Here is a 25,236-nt window from a genome sequence, read left to right as displayed (position 1 = left end):
CCTTTGGCTTTATCAAAGCTGGGGATAGGTATTGTTACAGTTTTTCCGATCGAAATTGAAGGAAATTTTTTTTCACTATATCGTTTCATAGCATTAGCCTACACATGAAGACCTTTAATCGCCTTTCATTTATTTATTTTAATCTTTTCTGTCTGTGCACAACGCATGCATGTAACTTATTTTTCAAAACCTTCATAGTATGCACCAAGTGTGCAAGCGCACACAACATGTACCACCTGATTACAAATTATGCACGTATATGCGTCAGAGCTCTCTTTTCGGCAAATACAACAAACCACATCTGAATAAACTACCAAATTACGTATAAATAAGAATTAAACTTTGTTCGATCAACTCAGACGGATTTTGATAGATTCAGAGTGGGAAACGTACAACACAAAATTTCCTGCCTCACAATATTACAAGCTCAAATAACGTTTCATTAAAAAAAAGAAGAAAAATTGAATATATTGGGAGTGTATAATAACTCATACAATTTTGTGGAAGCTATTTCCTTAAAATATTTTTATTTTGTGTAAAAATTTTATTAATATTTTTAAATATTTCATGAAATAATTTTCTCATTTGTTATGGTGTAACACACATTTGTTTGGTGTATTTTCCTCCAATTTCGATCGAAAAAATTGTAACAATACCTATCCCCAGCTTTGATAGAGCTAAAGGAGAAGCTCAAAATAACTTGGGTATCATACAAGATAAAACAATTGACGGTTTATATAGAGTTGGAACGAAATACGGAACAAAAAACACACTTTTTTCAAGAAATCAAGTAAGAGAATGCAAAGAGCATTTTCTTAATTTCGAAGATGTTCCAGACTTTAAGCTGTTTCTAAGAGAAATTAGTACAGAATATTTTAAATTTGGAGGACAAGACTTTTAAAAATGCTACTTCAATAAGAAATGCTCTTCAAAATTATGTAAGTGTAAAAGGTCAACGTGTTGTGCTAACACTAAATGCCATACTGCCTTAACATGTGAGAATAAACACTAATTTTGTGTGTATTTTGCTTAGGAAACCAGTCTGCACTGAAAGAGAAAAATGCCCCGAATTTGCAAAACAGAAAGGTATTAAGTATTTAATGGTAAATGAAAATTTACCATTTGAGTAAGCTAAAATAAAATATACCAACAGTTACACGGCAGCCATACAATCCTCAAATTCAGGAAACAAATACACAATAACTACTAAAAGAAAGTGGAATGAAGGTACGCAAACTAAATCAGTGTATCCATACATGGAAGAACATAAAAATATTTTAGAAACTCCTGGCACTTCTTCGTTTCCATCTCTACCAGTACCGAAAAACATCTCAATGTATCACAATAAAACGGTAGAACAAAATAAAAATCCAAATAAAAATATTAGTGAAACTATATTAGTATTAATTAAAAGCATTTTAGAAAAAAATTCAATAATATTACAAAATAAACAAATTTTGGAAGAATTTAAATCAAATCTTGAACAAATTTTCAATGGAACTAGCAAGTAGTAAAATTTTACAATGGAATTCACGATCTATAATACATAATAAGGGACATTTTGAAAAATTCGTAAATGAAAACAAATTTTTAGCTATACTATTAAGTGAAACGTGGCTAACACCAAAATTAAATGTTTCATTTTCACATTACAATGTTTTTCGCAAGGATCGATTAGACGAGTATGGAGGAATTGCAATTTTACTCCAGAAAAACATTAATTATCAAAATAATTTAAATTACTATAATATAAATAATGTAATGTGTATTGCACTACAGATTAATTTAAAAAATAGGGTCATGTATTTATACTCCATATATGTGAAACCTAAATTAGGTATATCAAAAAATGAATGGGTAACATTTTTCAATAGCTTAAGTAAGCCTTTCCTAGTTGGTGGTGACTTTAATTGCCACAATAAAGTGTGGGGATGTGATATAAATGATCGTGAAGGAATTAATTTATATGAAGCAATGGAAGAATGTGGACTTAATTTTTTAAATGATGGATCCGAAACATTAATTCGGGGAACAACAAAAAAAAATAAATCGGCTATAGATTTATCAATATGCTCTAGAGATATATATTACTTATTTAATTGGCGCACAGAAACAATAAGCTTAGGTTCAGATCATTATCCAATTATCATGGAAATGATAAATAATAATATAAATGATAATAATAATTTTAGTAATGACAATATTAAAACAACTAGCTATAGTGATAATAATGATATAAATAGATTTAGGACAAAATGGGATATGAAAAAAGCGGATTGGACACTTTTCTCTTATTTGTTAAATAACGAGAATACAGACGACATATCTGAAAATATTGAGCAAGAATATCACATCTTTTATGAATCATTAAATGCATCTATTAGAAGCAGTATTCCAGAGAAGAGAAAAGTGACCAATTCAAAATTTAATAAATCCTGGTGGAACAATGAATGTAAGTTAGCAATAAAACAACAAAAAGAGGCTTTTTTACAATTCCAAAGAGTATCAAGTCATGAAAACTATCTAAAATATCAGCAAGCAGAAGCTTGTAAAAAAAGAATTATTTTGAATAGTAAAAGAGCCTCATGGAAAACCCTATGTAACAGTTTAAATAAAAATACATCAACAGAAACAGTATGGAATGAGATAAGAAAACTAAAAAATGTCTATAACCCTCCGAAGAATCCAATAAATGAAAACGATTGGACTGAAGGATTTTTTAACAAAATTGCCAAGCCATGGGTAGCTGAGCAAGGATTTAGTCATACATTGGACACTACAATAAATCAATCAAATGAAGGAAGCATATTTTTTATTCAAGAATTTAACTTCGAAGAATTTAAAAATTGTTTAAGAAACAAAGACAATTCAGCCCCAGGAATAGACAACATCCATTATAGTATGCTATATAATCTACCTATCAATAAACAACTACACTTACTAAAAATAATAAATCAAATATGGGTCAGCATGTGTATACCCAGCTCATGGAAAGAATATGTTGTAGTACCAGTACTTAAACCACATAAACCTGCTGATTGTGCAGACTCCTACAGAGGAATATCATTAGCATCATGCATTTTAAAAACATTAGAAAGAATGATTAAAAACAGGTTAGAATTTTGGTTAGAAACTAATAAAAAATTGTCCCCAACACAATTTGGGTTTAGAAAATCGCATTCTACAATGGAAAACTTAACACACTTAGTACTAGATGTATATAATTCATTTTCAAACAATAAATCGCTGATAGCTACATTTATAGACGTAGAAAATGCCTATGATAATGTTAACTTCACAATTCTATGTCAACAAATGAAGAAAATAGGATTACCAGATAACTTTTGTTGGAAAATATACAAACTATACTGTAACAGAATTCTCTATTTGCAAATTAACAACAAGTTAATAGGCCCTAGAATTGCAAATAAAGGTATACCACAAGGAAGTATATTAAGCCCATTATTGTACGCTATTTACACGGTAGACTTAGGGAAAGATATAATACGCAGTAATGAAGGCAAAATATTAAAGTTCGCTGATGATATCTGTATATATGTCGATCAAAAAGATGTTGACAAGGGTTGTAAAAAAATAAATGACATATATAATCGTTTATATGTGAGGATTTGTACCAAATAGGGCTATCTATATCAGTAAAGAAATCACAAGTATGTATATTTTCTAGGAAACAAAAACTTCCAACGTTCACAAAAATAAAAAACGCACAGTTTCCAATCCAATCTAAAATTAAATATTTGGGTGTAATACTTGATAGAAAAATGAATTGTAAAGAGCACATTGAGTACCTAATTACACGAGCTGAAAAAGGATATAACGCATTACGTGCAGTAAGCTATACAACCTGGGGAGCAGATGCAAATATATCACTACTCATGTACAGATCTTACATTAGAGCAATTTTGGACTATGGATGCATATTCTACAATCAAGCAGCCAAAACACACCTGAAAAAAATAGACGTGCTAGCAAACAAATGTCTTCGATTATGTATAGGAGCACTGAGAAGTACACCAACATCCAATTTAAGTATAGAGTGCAATGAACCTCCTCTAAATATAAGACGACAAACTCTTACTGAAAAGTTTATAATTAAAATAATTGCCAAAGAGAGTTCAATAGGGGATAAATGCCACACACTATTCTTATACGATCTCACCTGTGAATATTGGAAAAAGAAACAAACGTTACTATTCGTTGATAGTTATAACAACTTAAGACAAATTAAAAATAAATGATATATATCACGAATGTCACCAAATTTTGAACTATACCTAAAAAATATTCCTACTATTCAACCACACTATCTCAGAAATTATTCAATATATCCAGTAAACCTCAGAAATATTATGTTTAATGGGGATATAGAAATACTCTTCCCGCAGTATCATCAAATTTATACAGATGCCTCAAAACTTGAATGTAAAGTAGCTGCCGCCATATGGGATCCTAGAACGAAGTATAAAGAAGGAATAAGACTTGACGAAAATACTACAACGTTTACAGCAGAATTAATTGCAATATTGAGGGCAATGCAATATATTGCTAGAATTACAGACAACAAAGACAATAAATTTGTAATAATTACAGATAGTAAAAGTGTTCTCCTTAAATTGGGAAATTGGCAAGATGGTATGAACTATATATTTATAGACATTATAAAAATTCTTATTGACCTGAAATCCAAAGATACGCAAGTCGCATTTGGTTGGGTAAAGGCACACTGTAATATTCAAAATAATGAAATTGTAGATGGATTAGCCAAGAGTGCCACCGAAAAAGAACCTAATTGCTATTATAAACTAACATTAAATGATTCATTCGCGCATATTAAAAATACCACAGTCAAGAATTGGAAAGAATGGTACAACAAATCTAATAAAGGGCAATTTTATAAAAATATTCAACCAGATATTCCAACTAAATGCTGGTTTATGTGGAGAATTAGGATCAGCAGAACATATGATATTAAATTGTAAAATTAAAAAACAGGAAATTAATAATTTTATTGATCAAATTGTTAACTGTAGTAACATACAAAAACCTTTCAATTTACAATCACTTATTGTCAGTCAAAATATAAATACATATGAGATCCTAATTAAACACATTCTTAATATTAAACTAAAATTGTGAAAACCTATATTTAAGATTCCTTTATTTAACCCAATTGTGTACCCATTTTCCGTGGTCTAATCATGTTTGTGTCTTTTGCTCTGAAAGACCCCTGAGCAACTGTGTTCCTCGTTAATTCCTCTAATCATTAAAAAAATAATATAATAATAAATAATTAAAAATAAAATAAAAAAAAAATAAAAAAAAAAAATAAAAAAAAAGAATACAAAAAAATAAATAAATAGAAAAATAAATAAAAAAAATTATAATAAAATAAAAAAAAATGAAAAAAAAAAAAATAAAAAAAAATAATAATAAACAGCAAAAAATAATAATTATATACATGATTAAATAGCACAAAGTAATTAAAAATAAATACAAATGTAAAAAAAAATATTGAAGTGTAAATCATTGTTATCACGGTAGATAGTATGATATAATACATAGTCAATGCTTGTAAACATATGTCTCTAGAGCAAAATAAGTTCGGCTAATGGATTAAGTCCACAGTCAAGAAAACCAAGGACACACACACAAACACTAATTTTTTATTAAAATAAAAAATGACGTTTTAATAAACCTAATCTAACAAATTACGACATTTTAATAGATGATCAGCAATAAAATTTCATAATTAAATTTCCACCGATTTCATAAAATTAAATTTCCACCTTTGTCTGACCAACTTAGTCTCTCCTAGGTTTGACTAGTCAAAGGCCGAAACCGTAATTTATTTCGGGCTTTGACTAAGACCGTCAGTCAGACCTGAGGATTGCCTAGTCAAACCTAGGAGTGACTGAAATTCGGACTTTGACTATAACACATATTATGTCATTGTTGGCCTTATAGTGGCTTTATAAATTCTTGACTCCATCTCAGTGTTAATATGTCGGTTTCGCCATATAGTGTTATGGATGCATCCTGCCAGTCTATTTGCTTTTTGTACCTGATTTGGCACTTCTCAGTTTACTTTTGAATAACAAACGCTTCTTCTTCTTCTTAAAGTTCCCTCTCCTATCGGAGGTTGAATATCATAATGGCTATGGTCACTTTGTTGGCTGCTGCTCTGAACAGTTGTAATGAACTACAGTTAAACCATTCTCTAAGGTTCCTCAGCCAGGAGATGCGTCTTCTTCCTATGCATCTTCTTCCTTGGATCCTTCTTTGCATAATAATTATCAGCAATTCGTATTTTTCTCCTCTGGTAATGTGACCCAAATATTCCAGTTTTCTAGTTTTTATACTCTTCATAATTTCTAACTCCTTATTTAAACGTCGTAGCACTTCAACATTTGTAATCCTTTGAACCCACTGAATTTTCAATATTCTTCTGTAACACCATATTTCGAACGCTTCTATTCTTCTTATGTGTTGTCTCTTCAATGTCCAAGCTTCCATTCCGTATAGAAATATAGAAAATATGTAGCATCTTAGAGCCCCCAATCTGAGAGGCAACTGAAGGTCTTTGTTTGTAAGCAGTGTCTTCATTTTTATAAATGCTTGCCTTGCAGTTTTAATTCGGACTTTAATTTCTTTGCTTTGGTCATTTTTGTCATCGACCCAGGTTCCCAGATATAAGTATGTGTTTACTTTTTCTATAACAAACGCTGGTAGTCCAATATTAAATAAAGCACTAAAATAAAAGATATTAATTATTATACCTGTGCAAACATTACAAAGAGTAGACTAATTATTCTTAAGCAAATATTTATGAACACCCGGTAAAACAAAAACATACAAGTTCTAGTTAAATATACATATTTATTTATTGCAAGTGTCATAGAAAAGTGCAATTTCGAAAATATTGTCGGTATATAAATAAATTACACTTGAAGGATAGACACAGACAAACTATCTGAGTTGTTTATGTATCTGCACCAAGTGGGTCATGGGGATGGTTTATGAGGCGATTAAGTGTAATGCGTTCATTAGGATTAGCACGTTAAACTTTACTGCTCTTCATTCTAATTGGGATTGTATTTATAAATATCAATTTGGCGTCAAGAGTCAAGAGGATTGGAAATTGTGGATCAAAACAGACGCACAATAGTCGTTTAAATGTATGTATTGTTGTTAAAGCTTCAATATATCTCTACTAATACTTCTGGGGTCTAACCAACCAAATCCAACTAAATAGCCAATTTTAGGCAAAATCAGATTATAAAAAAATTATTTATCGTGATACCCTAGGGAAATTATGAAAACGGTTTAATATCTCGAGAAATAAACTTCCAAATGAAAAAACAAAAAACACATGTTTAGTATCATTTAAAAATCCATGTAATAGGACTAAACACGACCCCGCATCCCCACCCCCTGGGGATGGGGTGAGGTCAACTTTGAAATCTTAAATACATACCCACATTTTTTATTGCAGATTCTGATTCTTCAAAACAATCTTAAGAAACTGTATTCAGTACCTTAAAAATATGTTTGCAGACTTCAAATCTGTATGGGTTTCTGTTATTATTAAATCTAAAAAAAAATCAGATGATACATGTTTAGATTATTGGATGCTGCACGTGGTCCAGTTGGTGTCCGTTCCATCTGCTATTTAGCTGCCTTTTTGCCTCGTGACAAAATATTAATAATTTAAACGTTTTTTAACACTATAATAATATATAACTACTCTTCCCTTTAGATATACTTTAAAAGAGAATAATTAAGATCTAATCGTTGAGCTCTGATATAACCCTACTTTCACATGTACATAATTTTTCAGTTACTTTCACATTTATCCTAACACTAGTTGTAATTCCATGATAACTATACAGGGTGTCCCGAAAAGATTGGTCATAAATTATACCACAGATTCTAAGGTCAAAAATAGGTTGATTTAACCTTACTTACCTATATACAATAGTGCACACAAAAAAAGTTACAGCCCTTTGAAGTTACAAAATGAAAATCGAGTTTTTTTGATATATCGAAAACTCCTAGAGGTTTTTTATTGAAAATGGACATGAGGAATTTTTATCGCAGCAACATCTTAAAAAAAAATTATAGTGAAATTTGTGCACCCCATAAAAATTTTATGGGGGTTTTGTTCCCTTAAACCCCCCCAAACTTTTATATACGTTCCAATTAAATTATTATTGTGCCACCATTAGTTAAACACAATATTTTTAAAACTTTCTTGCCTCTTAGTACTTTTTTAATCAGCCAGTGTTTATCGAGATATTTTGAATATTTGTCGTATCCACCACATATTTGTATATGGTTAAGTATGATTATAGACACCTGTTAATAATCTGAAAATTTATTTATAACTTAAATTTTTTGGTATATTTTGAAAAAGAAGCTATATCTCGATAAAAGTTGACTTATCAAAAAAAGACTAAGAGGCAAAAAAGTTTTAAAAACACTGTGTTTAACTAATGGTACCACAATAATAGCTTAATTGAAACGTACACAAACATTTGGGGGGTTTAAAGGAAAAAAAAACCCATACATTTTTTATGTAAATATAGTAAAAAAAAGCCGCATCTCGATAAAAACTGGCTTATTGAAAAAATACTAAGAGGCAAAAAAGTTTTAAAAACGTTGTGTTTAACTAATGGTACCACAATAATGAATTAACTGGAACGTACACAAAAGTTTGGGGGGGTTTAAGGGAACAAAATCCCCATAAATTTTTTATGGGGTGGACAAATTTCACTATAATTTTGTTTTAAGGTGGTCCTGCCATAAGAATGATACATACCCGTTTTCAATAAAAAATCTCTGAGAGTTTTCGATATATTGGAAAAAATCGATTTTCATTTTGTAACTTCGGAGGGCTGTAACTTTTTTTATGAGCACATTTGTACTAAGGTAAGTTAGGTTCAACCGAACTATTTTTGACCCAAGAATGTGTGGTATAATTTATGACCATTCTTTTCGGGACACCCTGTATATTTCAACAATTTTATCATATATTCACTTAATGGTGGTGGTTTGACCCCCATTAACTTGTCGTTATCTCAAATTCCTCTTTTTCTTAAATATTACTACTATGCTAGTACTTTTTTGTTACAATTAATTTTGCATTATAGTCCAGTCGGGTTAGACGAATAACAGGCCTAACCTTGCATTAGGAGCTGCCCCAAACTTTATTTTTCTAATCTTTAGAGAGGGTCAATATTAGTATAAATTTAAAATCTCGACTGAATTCCACCGTTGCGTTAGCCGCCATCTTGATTTTAAACGAGAACCGTTTTTGCTCAATATCTCCGCCATTTACAATTTTTTCACAAAAAGTGTAGAAACTGAAATTGTTGAAAATGCGATTTTATATAATTTCATTTATTATAATTTTTTTTGTGCGGTCGATATTTTCCGAGTTATGAGGGGAAAATAGTGAGAGTTGGAGCATAATTATTGAATTATTGAATTATCTCGTTTATTATTAGTTTTACAACAAATATGTACCCATACAAAAATGAGGAGAATTAAATTCTACACAATTTTGGTCTCTTTCATTTTTTTGCTAAAATTAATATTTAAGGTAGTATGTATGCGGTAATGGCGCGAGCGTAAGACCGGATTGATTTTATAGCAATTGTTTTTGTTCAATATCTACGCCATTTCAACTAAAATTGTTCAAAATATAATTTCCTACAATTTCTGTTTAACAATTTTTTTCATGCGGTTGATATTTTCCGAGTTAGATGGGAAAATAATAAAAAGTGGTGGGGGGAGCATAATTATTGAATTGAATTTTGTTTCCGAGCTGCCACAAATTTTATAATTCTATCCTTTAGTAGAGATCAATAGTAGTGTAAATTTAAAATCTCGACTGAATTCCGCGGTTGCATTAGCCGCCATATTGATTTTAAATCAGAACTGTTGTTGCTTAATATCTCCGCCATTTTCAACTTTTCGACATAAATGGTGGGAAAGAAAATTGTTGGAAATGCAATTTCCCATAATTTCTGCGGCACAATTTTTTTATACGATCAATATTCTCCGAGTTAAGGGGGAAAATAATGGAAGCGGAGGGGAAGCATAATTATTGAATTGTCTCATTTATTATTAACTTTACGACATAGTTGTACATAAACAAAAATAAAGAGAATTATATTTTATACAATTTTTGAAACTTCCAATGAAACATCAACAAAACTAAATATATAAAAGACATAAAAAGACATTATATGCATTAAGTTCACTTAATTTTATTAACTAGCGGGTTTTATTGGTTGAATTTGTCTGTCGATATTTTAAGTTTTATGTCAGCTAATATATCGTGATGTTTCAACAATTTTTTTTTAATTTTGGACCCTGTTGGGGGGAATTTTCCCATTCCCCCCTTGCAGACCCGCCACTGGTTCTCTCGAAAAATTGTAGTAAATCGTAATTGCAACAATTTCAGTTCTTACACTTTTTGTCGAAAAGTTGAAAATGGCGGAGATATTGAACAAAAACAATTGCTACAAAATCAATCAGGTCTTACGCTCGCACTTTACCACATACGTACTACCTTAAATATTGATTTAATCAAAAAAATGTGCGGCATCAAAATTGTACAAAATTTAATTCTCCTCATTTTTGTATAGGTATATATTTGTTGTAAAACTAATAATAAACGAGATAATTCAATAATTCAATAATTATGCTACAACTGTCACTATTTTCCCCTCATAACTCGGAAAATATCGACCGCACGAAAAAAATTATAATATATGAAATTATAGAAAATCGCATTTTCAACAATTTTAGTTTCTACACTTTTTGTCAAAAAATTGAAAATGGAGGAGATATTGAGCAATAACCGTTCTCGTTTAAAATCAAGATGGCGGCTAACGCAACGGCGGAATTCAGTCGAGATTTTAAATTTATACTAATATTGACCTTCCCTAAAGATTAGAAAAATAAAATTTGGGGCAGCTCCTAATGCCAGGTCAAATTCTATCCCGACTGGGCTATTAGTTTTTATCTTAAATATTATATCCTAAACCCTATTATTTTAACTTCTACCATTTTGTGTGTTATATTTTTTGTTTCTGATATACCTATTTTTTATTTCGCTTCTTACTTCACTGTAGAGTGTAGAGCATAAGCAATTATTTTTTTGCTTACATTATCAATATTTATTATATTGCTCTGCTTACGTTGAGGTATACCTCTCCTATTTTATTTTCAAAATAAATATATATTTTTATTTATTAAGCTCAACAGGCCTTGAAGGCCTAGGGCAAAAATGAATACATTTCTGATTACATTTTATTTTATTCTTATAAATTTTATTTAATTACACTTCAGTCTTTTTATACACTCCTTCACCACCTCCCTCTATCTCCTTCTGTACAATGCTAGTTCTTTCCATCTCTCAATGTTTTTTCTTCAGGTCTTCGTACACACTGTCCTTCCATCTTTTTCTTGGTCTGCCTCTCCTTCTCTTTTGTATTGTTCTTCGTGAGAGTACCATTTTTGGCCCATCTTCTCGATGTGCCCCAAATATCGTATTCTCTGTGCTTTGATCGTCATCGTTATCATTGGCTCTTTTATACAGTTCTTCCAATCCTTTATTGGTTCTTCTTCTCCACTGATTTCTCCATCTTTCTAAAAGGTCTATTTTTGACTGTTTCAGCACTCATGTTCCGCATACGTGTATTACTGTACGGTTGTTCAGTAAGTTTTGGGGTTCGATAAGAGAGGGAGCTGCTACTAGCCTTATTTTTTTTTGGTATGTTGGCACACTCTTTGTATGAACGTATGTGAAGTTTTATTTCAATCTGTCAATTCATTATTTTTTTAGAAGCCATTTATTATCGATCGGTCACAGTATTTTTTACAAATGATATAATCAAGTATCGTACAGTGATTGAATTTTTATTTTTGGAAGGATTAAAAGCGAATGAAATTTATGAACGGATATTGAAAGTGTATAAGCACTCTTCGCCTTCAATTATTATAGTAGAAAGTGAGTTGCTCAATTTAAACTTGGTAGTTCAAGCCTTGAAGATGATCTACGTCAATAACGCCCAAAAACGTGATTTAGTAGAATCCCTAGGCATTACAGTGGGCAGCGTAAGCAATATTTTGGCCGAAGTATTTGGTTTCAAAAAGCTGTGGTCACAATGGGTGCTGCATTTGCTGACAACGGAACACAAACACATTCGAATGGGACTTTCTCAGCAATATTTAGGGTGTTTTCGAAAGGATAAAGTAGATTTTGTGTGTCGATGCATTACAATGGATGAGACGTGGTCTATCACAATGATTCTGAATAAAAACAAGAGGTTAAATATTGGTAGAATCTGATTTTTCGGGGCCAAAACGAGTTTGTGTCCAGAAATCGGCCAAAAAAATTTTAGCATCACTTTTTGGGATATTAGAGGAATTTTTGTGTGGATTACTTGCAAATTGACAAAACAATAAATTCTGGAAATTATTGTAACCTTTTAGACCAGCTGAAGGAACAAAATCGTAAAAAAGACCCTCTTTGCAAAAGAATAAAATCCTATTTCATCAGAACAATGCACCGCATATGAGCATTTTACCAATTGCTAAAATCCATGAAGTAAAGTTCGAATTGTTGGAACACCAACAAATTTGGTTCCATTCTTATCGAACCGCAAAACTTATTGAACAACCTAATAGTAGACCAAGAGGCAGTGCTGAAAAATCTATTTGAATTTACTAAAGCTAGATTTTTCACAGTTGATTACTGTTAGTGTGTAGAGAAACATACTGCGGTCGGTCAAGCGAAACGTAGAACAGGGGTTACTGAGAGGGTATCAAAGTTGCTTTCCTACGAAGGTAATTATTTCCATTTACTAAGGCTGAAAATCAGTACACGCATTCTAAATTAAATATAAATAGAAGTTATTATAGTCGATCAGTTGTATGACGGGACAGAACCGGTCGGTCGGCCCCAATAGTCGATTGAGGAAATGAAGCATTTTGGCTCGCAATTTTTTCGTCCAGCATGGATTTGCTTAAAAGTTTCACATAAGGTAGGGAATAGCTTAAGGATATTTTTCTATATCATGCCGCTATCATACGCTAAAACCTTGGGGTGGTTGCCACCCCATCTCGGGGGTGGGAATTTTTTATTACATTTTAACCATGTAATTAAATGGAAAAAGTGATTCTAAGAAAAAAATGTTTTTTACATTTTCTTCGTAAAACTAATATTTTTCGAGTTATTCGCGCTTGAAAATAACAGATTTTCGACGAAAAAATCGACTTTTTTAGAGGGTTTTTTGAGAATACCTCGAAAAATATGCATTTAATCAAAAAAACTGTGGATATCGAAATTGTATCTTTTAGTAACTCAAACCAAATTCTTTTCCTATAATATCTTTAAGACCAATAAAAACCGAGATACGGCATGTTAAAGGTTAGCTTTTTTCGTCAAATGCACAATTTGAAATATTCAAAGCCAAATAATGGGAAAAATTTGCATTTTTCGAGGAAAACTTAAATAATCTTTTTTAAGTATACAATTAGTTCTTTCAAAAAAAAAAAAATAATAAAAAGTTTTCTAGCATTAATATTAAGCGACTTATAATCAAAAAATGTCGGTACCTGCTTTTCTCTACGAAAAAAATCAGTGAAAACTTCCCCCTAACTACCTTTCTAATTCAAAATTGGTCTTCACGAAATATCTCCGAAAATACTGAAGATATGAAAAAAAATATAAATTACTAAATTGTAGCTTTTTTAATGATTAAAATTACCCTGTCCCAGATTTTCATTACAGTGAACAGTTAGCCAGATATAGCTGTTTAAAACCTCTATTTACCAGTAAACACCCCCTTATTCGAGCCTTTTAACCCCGCCCCAATTAAAAACTAAGGCATCTTACGGAATTTAATTTACACAGTCTTATAGCTTTTTAAAAATCCTACAAAATCATTTTTGAGGCGTCTCATTACTGAGAGGGTATCAAAGTTGCTTTCCTACAAAAATAATTAAATCCATTTACTAATTCTGAAAATCAGTACACAGTGAGATATAATATTTTTCCAAAATTAGGCATTCTAAATAGGTCAAACTCTTTGAGTGTATTGATAATATAAATATAAAAGGAACTACAGAAAGGTGAAGACCAATTTTGAAATAGGAAGGTAGTTAGGGGGTTGTTTTCACTGATTTTTTCGTAGAGAAAAGCAGGTACCCACATTTTTTTGATTATAAGTCGCTTAATTTTCATGCTAGAAACTTTTTATTATTATTTTTAAAGGTCTAATTGTATACTTGAAAAAATATTATTTAAGTTTTCCTCGAAAAATGCAAATTTTTCCCATTATTTGGCTTTGAATATTTCAAATTATACATTTGACGAAAAAAGCTAACTTAACATGCCGTATCTCGGTGTGTATTGATTTTAAAGATATTATTGGAAAAGAATTTGGTTTGCGTTACTAAACAATACAATTTTAATATCCACAGTTTTTTTTGATTAAATGCATATTTTTCGAGGTATTCTCAAAAAACCCTCTAAAAAAGTCGATTTTTTCGTCGAAAAACTGTTATTTTCAAGCGCGAATAACTCGAAAAATATTAGTTTTACGAAGAAAATGTAAAAACATTTTTTTCTTAGAATCACCCTGTCCATCGAATTACATGGTTAAAATGTAATAAAAAATTCCCACCCCCGAGAAGGTTTTAGCGTATGATAGCGGCATGATATTTATAGAAAATGATCCTTGGACTATTCCCTACCTTCTGTTAAAATTTCAAGTAAATCAATGCTGGACGAAAATATTGCGAGCCAAAATGCTTCATTTCCTCAATCGACTATTGGGGCCGACCGACCGGCTCTGTCATGTCATACAGCTGACCGACTATAATAACTTTTATTTATATTTAATTTAGAATGTGTGTACTGATTTTCAGCCTTAGTAAATGGAAATAATTACCTTCGTAGGAAAGCAACTTTGATACCCTCTCAGTAACCCCTGTTCTACGTTTCGCTTGACCGACCGCAGTATGTTTCTCTACACACTCACAGTAATCAACTGTAAAAAATATAGCTTTAGTAAATTCAAATAGATTTTTCAGCGCTGCCTCTCCGTCTATAGGTCTGATAACAGCCATAAATTCTGATTTTTGTTTTTCTTGATACCTACGTATTTGGAATTTCATTAATGGTCGTAATGCTCCATACTTTTATTTCCTTTAGCTATTCTTGCCTTTATCTCTCCTTCCTCACATTCCTCATCCTCATTTTCATCTATTTTGGATCCCAGGTAATTAATTTCTTTGGCTCTTTTGAACGAGTATGTTTTACCTCCATCTATTTGTACTATAATGTTATATTCTTTTCCTTTTTGGATCTCCCATTATCATATACTTCGTTTTTTCTTCATTTATTTTTTGGCCAATTTTTTGGCTTCTGTTATTATGTTCTTCATTAACTTTTGTAGTTCTTTCTTACTTATTGCTAATAGTGAGAGATCATCTGCAAACGTTTTGCATTGGTGTCCGTTTTTAATATCGTTTCTTGTATGTTTATTCTGCTTTTCCTGATTATTCCTTCCAATGTCAGATTGAATGCAGTTGTTGATAGTGGGTCTCCTTGTTTTAATCCTTCCTTAGTTTCAAACGTTTTTGAATGTATACCCTTTCCACGCTATTTCGTTTGGTGTATATTCCATCGTCATCTATACCATCCTGACAATTTTACTTGAATCAAAATTCTTTCATGAGTTCGTACATCTGCCGTCTGTTTACTGTGTCGCAGACCTACTTAAAGTCGATAAACAAAGCATATTAGTACTGTTTTATGTTCGTAATAGGTAGTTTGTATTTCTTTGGCAAATATTTGGTTCGTCGTTTATCTGCTGTTTCTAAAACCTGCCTGGTATTCTCCCAATATTTTTTCCGAACATTGATTAGCCTTTTGCCTATACTTAGTGCCAAGATTTTGTAAATTATTTCTAGTAATGCAATGCCTCTATAGTTTACGCATAGCATTTTATCACCTTTTTTATGTATAGGTAGTGTGACCAACTCCAATTCAGTCGAATTCGGGACACGACTGAAAAAACACCTAAAATCCGGGACATTTCAATGAAAAAGCCATTTTTTTTTAAATGTTATAGAACACTAATATCATGCTTGTATTGATGTAGGATGAATTTCTATTGTTTCGGAATCGTCTTTTTACAAGACGACAATTAAACTACAGAAACGAAAAAAAGTTAACAGTTTGAGTTTTCGTGGACTATAAAGGCGGAGATACATATGCGCTCTGCTCGGTGTGCGAGCCGCTCGCGCGCAGCGTATTCGTCAGATTAGTACGTGTTTTCAAGTGACGCACAAACGGCACGCACACGGCGCACCACGATCTAAATTCTGTCGGTTTTTCAACAAACGCTTTGATGGTTGGCAATACGTATTTGGACGGGTTTGCGAGTGGTTTGTTGGTTTTGGCGCGCATGAGTTGAATATTTGTTAGTAATGGAATGGTCGGAACTGTCGGAAGGAAATTGATGTTTACCGTGGAAAATCATTATTGTGGGATCCTCAATAAAGAACCATTTAATTTAAAGAAACAACTTAAATCCGATCTGAACGGAAATAGAAGCTGAAATAAAAAAATGTACATGCGGACCTTTTTAAAAAATGTTAGTTCATTGTTGTACTAAAAATAACATGTATTCAAAATAAGATTTATTATTTTATTTGGGCATAAGCCACAATTCGAGTTTGAAATCAAGTTTACTTGACCTTTCGACTTTCACTTCGGAAATAGTTATCAATATCAAAAAAACATTCATAAGCAGATATATATTATGTGTCACCGGAAAGCGAAATAGGTAACGCACGACTTGGAGAACCTATAGTTTTCTACTTCGTGTCTGGTGAAGCAACGCAGTTGAAACAAGCGGATATATTATAATTGTGTCACCGGAAAGCGAAAAAGGTATGGCACAACTTGGAAGACCCAATAGTTTTTTAACTTCGCTTCTGGTGAAGCAACAGAGTGGGAACAAGCAGATATATTATAATTGGGTCACCGGAAAGCCAAAAAGGTAACGCACAACTTGGAAGACCCAATAGTTTTCTAACTTCGCTTCTGGTGAAGCAACAGAGTGGGAACAAGCAGATATATTATAATTGGGTCACCGGAAAGCCAAAAAGGTAACGCACAACTTGGAAGACCCAGTAGTTTTCTAACTTCGCTTCTGGTGAAGCAACGGAGTTTGAACAAGCAGATATATTATAATTGGGTCACCGGAAAGCCAAAAAGGTAACGCACAACTTGGAAGACCCAATAGTTTTCTAACTTCGCTTCTGGTGAAGCAACGGAGTTGGAACAAGCAGATATATTATAATTATGTCACCGGAAAACGAAAAAGGTAACGCACAACTTGGAAGAACCTATAGTTTCCTAACTTCGCTTCTGGTGAAGCAACGGAGTTGGAACAAGTAGATATGTTATAATTGTGTCGTCGGAAAGCGAAAAAGGTAACGCACATCTTGGAAGAGCTTACAGTTTCCTAACTTCGCTTCTGGTGAAGCAACTGAGTTGGAACAAGCAGATATATTATAATTGGGTAACCGGAAAGCCAAAAAGCTAACGCGCAACTTGGAAGACCAATAGTTTTCTAACTTCGCTTCTGGTGAAGCAACGTAGTTGGAACAAGCATATATATTATAATTGGGTCACCGGAAACCGAAAAAGGTAACGCACAACTTGGAAGAGCCTATAGTTTCCTAACTTCGCTTCTGGTGAAGCAACGGAGTTGGAACAAGTAGATATGTTATAATTGTGTCGTCGGAAAGCGAAAAAGGTAATGCACATCTTGGAAGAGCTTATAGTTTCCTAACTTCGCTTCTGGTGAAGCAACTGAGTTGGAACAAGCAGATATATTATAATTCGGTCACCGGAAAGCCAAAAAGGTAACGCACAACTTGGAAGAGCCTATAGTTTCCTAACTTCGGTTCTGGTGAAGCAACGGAGTTGGAACAAGTAGATATGTTATAATTGTGTCGTCGGAAAGCGAAAAAGGTAACGCACATCTTGGAAGAGCATATAGTTTCCTAACTTCGCTTCTGGTGAAGCAACTGAGTTGGAACAAGCAGATATATTATAATTGGGTCACCGGAAAGCGAAAAAGTTAACACAGGGCTTGGAAGAACCTATAGTTCTCTAATTTCGTTTCTAGTGAAGCTACGCAGTTGAAACAAGCAGATACATTACAATTGTGTCACAGGAAAACGAAAAAGGTATCGCATGACTTGGAAGTACCTATAGTTCTCTAATTTTGTTTCTGGTTGTAGGAACAAGCAGATATATTATGGTAGGGGAGCAAAGTATGCTAAATGTGCAGTCACTCGAGCGCTTTGGGGACCTATTGGGTTGTGATTATTAGGTCCTAAAACCAAAAAAGTTAAGAAAAATTTTCCATTTTAGTGGGGACTTCCCATTTTTTAATTTAATTTTCCATTTCCAACAATCTTTTTTCCGATTATAGCGCCATCTATCCATAATTCAAAAAAATGTTTCGAATAAAAGTTGTTTATTTTCATACAAACAATCCAAATCTGCAATAAGAAACGGGGTCTACCATTTAAGATTTTAAAGTAACCCCCCACCTCACCTCCGTGGGGGGTCGTGCTTGGAACCATTCGATAGATTTTTCAAAAACATTGATAAAGTGTATTTTGCAGATTTTCGATATGATGTTTATTTTGCGAAAGATCGCGGGATTTGTATTTAAAATTTACCCCCCACCCCTCTCCGTGGGGTCTACTTTGGTATTTTTCGATAGATTTTTGAAAAATATTGAACACGTAGTTTTTAGTTTTTCAATCTGACGTTCATTTCGCGAAATATTCGCTTTTTTTGTGAAACTTTTTGACACCCATTTCCGTACGCCCCGCTCAAATCGTCATATTTTTGAAATATAGACTCTTTTGCATGTACTTAACTTACCTTATCTTAATCTGACAATTTCGAATATTTTAAGGATAGATTTTTTTTTTGGGCCCCCCTGAACGAACTCCCCTGTGTTAAGAGCCAATATATGGTGGAGGTACATTTTTCTCCCCATATGATAATCTGACGCGCTCGAGTAACTGCAAAAATCCCTGCTTGGGCTCCCCTACCATTATATTTGTGTTGCCAGGAAGCGAAAAAGGTAGTTCCCGAAATGTTCCCAAACTGTGGCTTATTCCACATAAAATAGTAAATTGCATAAGATGACACAAGAAAATAGTTTCAGAACAATACCAAAATAAGATGTAGTAGAAGTACAGGACAGAGCCATGATTATCTACAATTACTAAACGTTCGTAAGTTTCCTCTGGATCGTCAAAATGAAAAATTTTAACGAACAATAACCGCGCCACGAACGCGCGGCGCACACACGGCGCGGAGTTCGCGGCGCGGATATGTATTTCCGCCTTAATACCACGATATAAAATGTGGACGTTTTGGATCTGGTATTACCTACACTCTAGAAACTTTCGACCTTTTTTCGTCCCACCAATTTAATTTGATGTGAATTCGTACAAAAATAACGTATTCAAAATCTCAAAGTAAAATTTTACCAAAACGTTGAAAATTCCGAAGCTCGGAAGTCTTATCTGGGACGCCGGGACACGACTTCGTAATTCGGGCCATGGCAAACGGACAATTCGGACTAGTTGGTCACACTAGTAGGGCATAGTCTTGCTTTGGTCTACTCTTCTGGCATTTTGTATACTTCCCATATTATTTTTATCAGGTCATATATCAGTCAATCATTTGTGCCGATATTTGTAGAGAGGGCAATACCCAATACTTAACCTAAAGAACAGTAAACTGTGGGCAATTAATTTTTTTTTGTTTTGTTTAATTATTCGAACAATTTTAATTTTGTTGCTTTTTTCTTTGGGTTATTTATTTTTCCTATTATAACTTTTTTTAGCAGTGACGGTTTAAGGCATCATGGGGCCCTAGGCGGCCATAAGAAGTAGGCCCTTTTATACCGATTATTTACTTAAAACAAATTTACAGATACTTATGTTGTTTTGGGAAGTAGTTACTCCAAAAATAAATTACGACAATGTAAAAAAGATCATTTTTCTTTTTTTTTACATTTCGCAACAACTTCTCATTAAGAGCCCATAGCTAATATGCCAAAGAAAAGAGGGATATTGTGTCGATATGTGATTTTGCCCTGGGTATGAGTGCCACCTCTTCGGGGGTGAAAAAAGATACATTCAAAATAAGTGCGGAAATGAATAAACTGGTTAAAGTAACTTTTGTTCTATCGAGTTTTTTCACTAAATCAATATTTTTGAGTTATTTGCGAGGGAATATGTTCATTTTTCAAAAAAAATTAAGTATTTTATCGAAAAAATATTCTTAGGAAAAATATAGCGTATACAAAATTTAAAAAAATGGTGTATGTGTGAAGTATGTAGACCTATAAGCAGAACTGGAGCTAATGAAAAGTAGATTCTTATTCGACAAATTCTCGGTGAAAAATCATCACAACTTTTTTAAAGTGTTAAAAAAAGTTTTGTTTTTGTTTTTTTTTAACAAGTTTCAAGTATCAAAATTAAGCAAGTAAATCTTAAAATAATGTTGATTCTTTTTTTGGCAAAAAAATCTTAAATTTATGAAAATCTTGAAAAAACTTATAAGTATTTTATTTATATGATCTGTAAGTTTCACCGGTTCTCAGTGCTTATATTTCAAAACATTGCTATTTAAAGTAAAACAAATGTTTTGGAAGTTTGAAAAAAAAATTGTTTTTTTTAATTAACTAAAAATTATTAGTGGTACCAAAAATCTTAAAGAGTAAAAAAATGTAGGTTTTGCTTTTATAAATATTTTAGATTTTTGCTTTTTTCGAAGATAAAAATGGGTTAAGATATGACTGTTCAAAATTTTCATACCATTGGTAGAGAGTTTTTCATTTATTAAAAATTAATAAAATTAAATGAAAATAGCTTCTATCCTTGTGGGATCGGTACTCACCGGAGGGACCGCAGACGTTCGGATACAATTAGCGTTTCTTTGCAAAAACAATGACGTATTTGCTAAGTAACAAGACACTTATTCAACACACACACACACTACCCATTACACTAGGTACCTGATTGGAAAAATTCACTGTACCATTCCATTGGCCATATAGTTGTCGAGGCATTAAGCCAAATCAAAAAAGTGCATACGCTCGTGATTAGTGACTTGTTCAAGCCCTTTCTACTACAGCCCTTTTATAAATAAGCACTTTACTCTTATAAAACTTACAGAGCATATAAACAATACATAAGTAGTAAAGTAGCTTGTGAAGCGGTAAGGATTCATTTCATTTGGGATGGTAATTAGACGGTTATTTTCACCAGTTTTTTACCCAAAAAATGTGATCAACTTTATTCTGAGCGCATCTTGCTTAATTTTTAAGCTATAAATAAAAAAAAACAAGAGTAATAAAACAAGTTTTCAGTGAAAAGTGCTTCATTTTTTTTATTATTTTACGTTGAAATATTCGATTTCGAATTTGACGAATAAGAACCTACTTTTCATTAGCTTCTTCTGCTTCTACTGTGTCTATACAGACTAAACACATACATTTTTCAATTTTTTAAAAGCTCTATTTTTGCTAAGAATATTTTTTCGATAAAATACTTACTTTTTGAGTTATTTGCGAAAAACCGTCCAAAATCTAAAAACGTGTTATTTTTTGTTGAAAAATGAAGATATTCACTTGCAAATAGCTCGAAATATATTGACTTGAAAAAACTCAATCGAACAAAAGTTGCTTAGAATTAGTCAGCTTATCCACTTCCGGACGTATTTTGACAGTATTCACCCCCCGAGAAGGGGTGGACTCAACCGTAGAGCAAAAACACATATTGGCACAATATCACATTTTTATTTGACATGTTAGCTATGCTTATACCAAATTTTATGTCAATCCAAGCTCTTGTTTCAAATCCAAAGGTTCTTTAAAATCCGGAGGTTTTGCAATATTTTACCGTGAATGGACTATAAGGCCCATCGGTGGGTAGAAATTGAAAAAAAAACGTACCATACCTAAATAATTACATTACCAGCTTCTAAGCGAAATTTACTTGCAAAATTGATTACCAAATTGAGGGAATGGTTAGAACATTATAAAAATGCCTTTGAAGATAACTGCTTAATTTGTCTTGAAGTCGGTTGTATTTTCCTGATATTTGATAGAAGACAAAGCAAAAAACTGAGTTTGATTGGGAATCATAAATTAACCATTCTGTTTTTTTTTTGTCGCAATTAGTCCTATTTGATTTTTTTAACATTTAAATTTTATTTTAAATTACTGCTTAAATAATTCAATATTACTCACACATGGAACCCATTAATTATTTGAATTCAATATTAATTAATGCATTTGTGTGGGTTGCGGGCCCCATCAAGTGCCCGGACCCTAGGCGGCCGCCTAGTCCGCCTAATGGTTAATCCGGCATTGTTTTTTAGTGTTTTAAAGAAACGATTTCCTCATTATTTAAACGACTTAGCACCTACAGAATTAAAAAATATACAAAATGCGAATATCCGGACTTTTTGACCAGGAGTGTAGAATATTATCTCCCGGTTTGCTTTCCATACAACTAAAACAATTCGTTCCTTCAGAAAATAATATTGATTGTATGAGGTTAATAACCCCACCAACATGAATGCAACACTTAAAACAAAATAAATGTCCTAATTAAAATACGTTCCAGACTTGAGATTTAATACTATCAATTTAACTTAAGGCTTACATTGTTTACTTTGAAACAATTTATAGGCTAAGAATCTCAGTGTTATAAATACTTTAATTATTTTAGTTTAGTTTAAAAGGATACGAGGCAGCATTTAGTAAACTTTATCAAACATACACAATTTAAATAATTCAAAAACAAATAGAAAATAACAATAAAACACTAAAAAACTTTGTTTTTCTACGGCCGTGCTAAAAGAGCCACTTTCACGCACCCATTGCTTTTCCGAAAGTTGCACTTTCCCGACCGGCGTCCGTGCACGCGGCGTGCGGGAAAGTAAAATACCTCGTAATACGGCATTATAATATATTATAATACATGCAATAAACTAATATTTAGATATTATTTACTAATTTATTTCAAATTTTTCTTATTGTGTTCATGTTTTAATGAAATTAGCGCGATTATTTCATTTATAGGAGATTCTGACCAATAGAAAGCTACAGAAATAAAAATTAAAGAGATAATTTTTGATAATATCCCGTCGTCAAGTATATTACGTCAGATGCCCTTCGCTGCTACGAAAAAATACATTCAGTGACATTAATTACAATTAATGTTTTAAAAATTATATGTGGTGACTTTCAACCGTCGAACATTTATAACAACTGTTTGTTTAATTGTACTAATTTGTACTAACATAAATAAATTACAATAAAATTTTGGTTTTGAACAGTTTTATTCATGAAATAATCGCAGCAAATTGTACTCGATCTCTAAAATTATAATCGAATTTTTGCCCTCGTGACACTTTGACATAATTTCACTCCTTTCGGGTCGTGAAATTAAAAAACTGTCAAAGTGTCACTCGGGAAAAATTAGATAATTTTAGAGCTCTTGTGCATTACTACTGTTTATTTCATTCAGAGGAGATTCTGACCAATAGAAAGCTACAGAAATCTAAATTAAATTGATAATTTTTTTATAAATATATTACGTCAGATGCCCTTCGTTGCTACGAAAAATACATTCAGTGACATCAATGACAATTAATGTTTTAAAAATTGTAAAAGTGATGACTCTCAACCGTCAAATATTTATAACAACTGTGTGTTTAATTGTACTAATTTGTACTTACATAACCAAATTACAGTAAAATTTTGGTTTTGAACAGTTTTATTCATGAAATAATCGCAACAAATTGCACTCGATCTCTAAAATGAATATAGAATTTTTGCTCTCGTGACACTTTGACAAAATTTCACTCGCCTTCGGCTCGTGAAATTAAAACTGTCAAAGTGTCACTCGGGAAAAATTCAATAATTTTAGAGCTCTTGTGCAATTACTACTGATAATTCGATGAAATAAAATTATTTTGACATAATATTTAAAAGTCAGATCAGTAGACAATTACAATGGTTTTGAGTCGTCGTCATGGAAACCAATATCGTCGTCGTGGTAACCCATTATATTGAAAGTTTGGTTTTGACAACCTTGTCAAAGAATTCATTTGTGTATTTTCACTTCTAAATAAAAAGTGATATAATTCTATTTTTTGTGGCTTTTTTTCAAACGTACGGCCCTAGAAAACATATTGTTCCTAACTCATGCGGAAAGTGTCTTCTCCGCACTCGACTGCTTGCCCGAACTCCGCTATCGCGTCGTTCGGGTCAACGGCAGTCTCGTGCGTGAAAGTATCACTTTCCGCACTAGTTAGGAAAATAACTATTTTCTATGACCGTTCTAAAACAGCCACTTTCCCGCACGCATTTCGTTTCCGAAAGTTGCACCAGTGCGGGAAAGCAAATTTTCCCGCACTACTGCGGGAAAGTAGAGTACCTTGTAATATGGCTTTATAATATACAGGGTGTAATAAAAATACAGGTCATAAATTAATAGTACATTGTTTACCGGGTAGGAAAAGCTTAACATTCCTGGACGACTGTGAAGATTGCTAAGTCGAGGCGCAAGCCGAGACTTAGCAACACAGAGTCGAGGAATGTGGCTTTTCCTACGAGGTAAACATACTATTTTTCCGCAAATCGTTTAAAATTCAACAGATATTGATTGATTTAAAAAAAACGCGATAATTTTATTCCCAAATAAATGGTGCTTTGAAATTCCTAATAAAATTACTTGGGTTACTATGGAAACGTATTGAGGTTGAATTGTCAAACTTGACGCTTATAAATTTAATTGCTGGTGTTCTCGAAAGTAAAATGATAAGTGATGATGAAATTTCCATTCCTGGGACTCCTCCAGAGCTGGTTGAGGCAGTGAATACTGCTTCATTAGAATTATTGCCAAAGAAATCAAGAGAAAAGTACGAAAATGCATACAGACGTTTTATGGATTATTAATAATTTTCTATCATTTAGGTAGAACACTAACAACTGTACGGAAATATCATTTCCTTACAGTAAGGAAATGACATTTCCTTACAGTAAGGAAGTCCTGACTTTTTCTTCAAGAAATTTT

At 32.4% G+C, this 25,236-nt stretch overlaps 1 protein-coding gene across 1 annotated transcript in view; it reads left to right on the top strand.

Annotated features, from left to right (window-relative positions):
- LOC114343764 (protein PFC0760c) overlaps positions 1-25,236 on the top strand; it is a 260,163-nt gene that overhangs the window by 71,943 nt on the left and 162,984 nt on the right. The window lies entirely within an intron of this gene.

The sequence above is a fragment of the Diabrotica virgifera genome, chromosome 2 (genome assembly GCF_917563875.1).
Source record: "Diabrotica virgifera virgifera chromosome 2, PGI_DIABVI_V3a".
In the NCBI taxonomy this organism is placed as follows: Eukaryota; Metazoa; Arthropoda; class Insecta; order Coleoptera; family Chrysomelidae; genus Diabrotica; species Diabrotica virgifera.
This window is presented reverse-complemented; position numbering and strand designations above follow the sequence as displayed.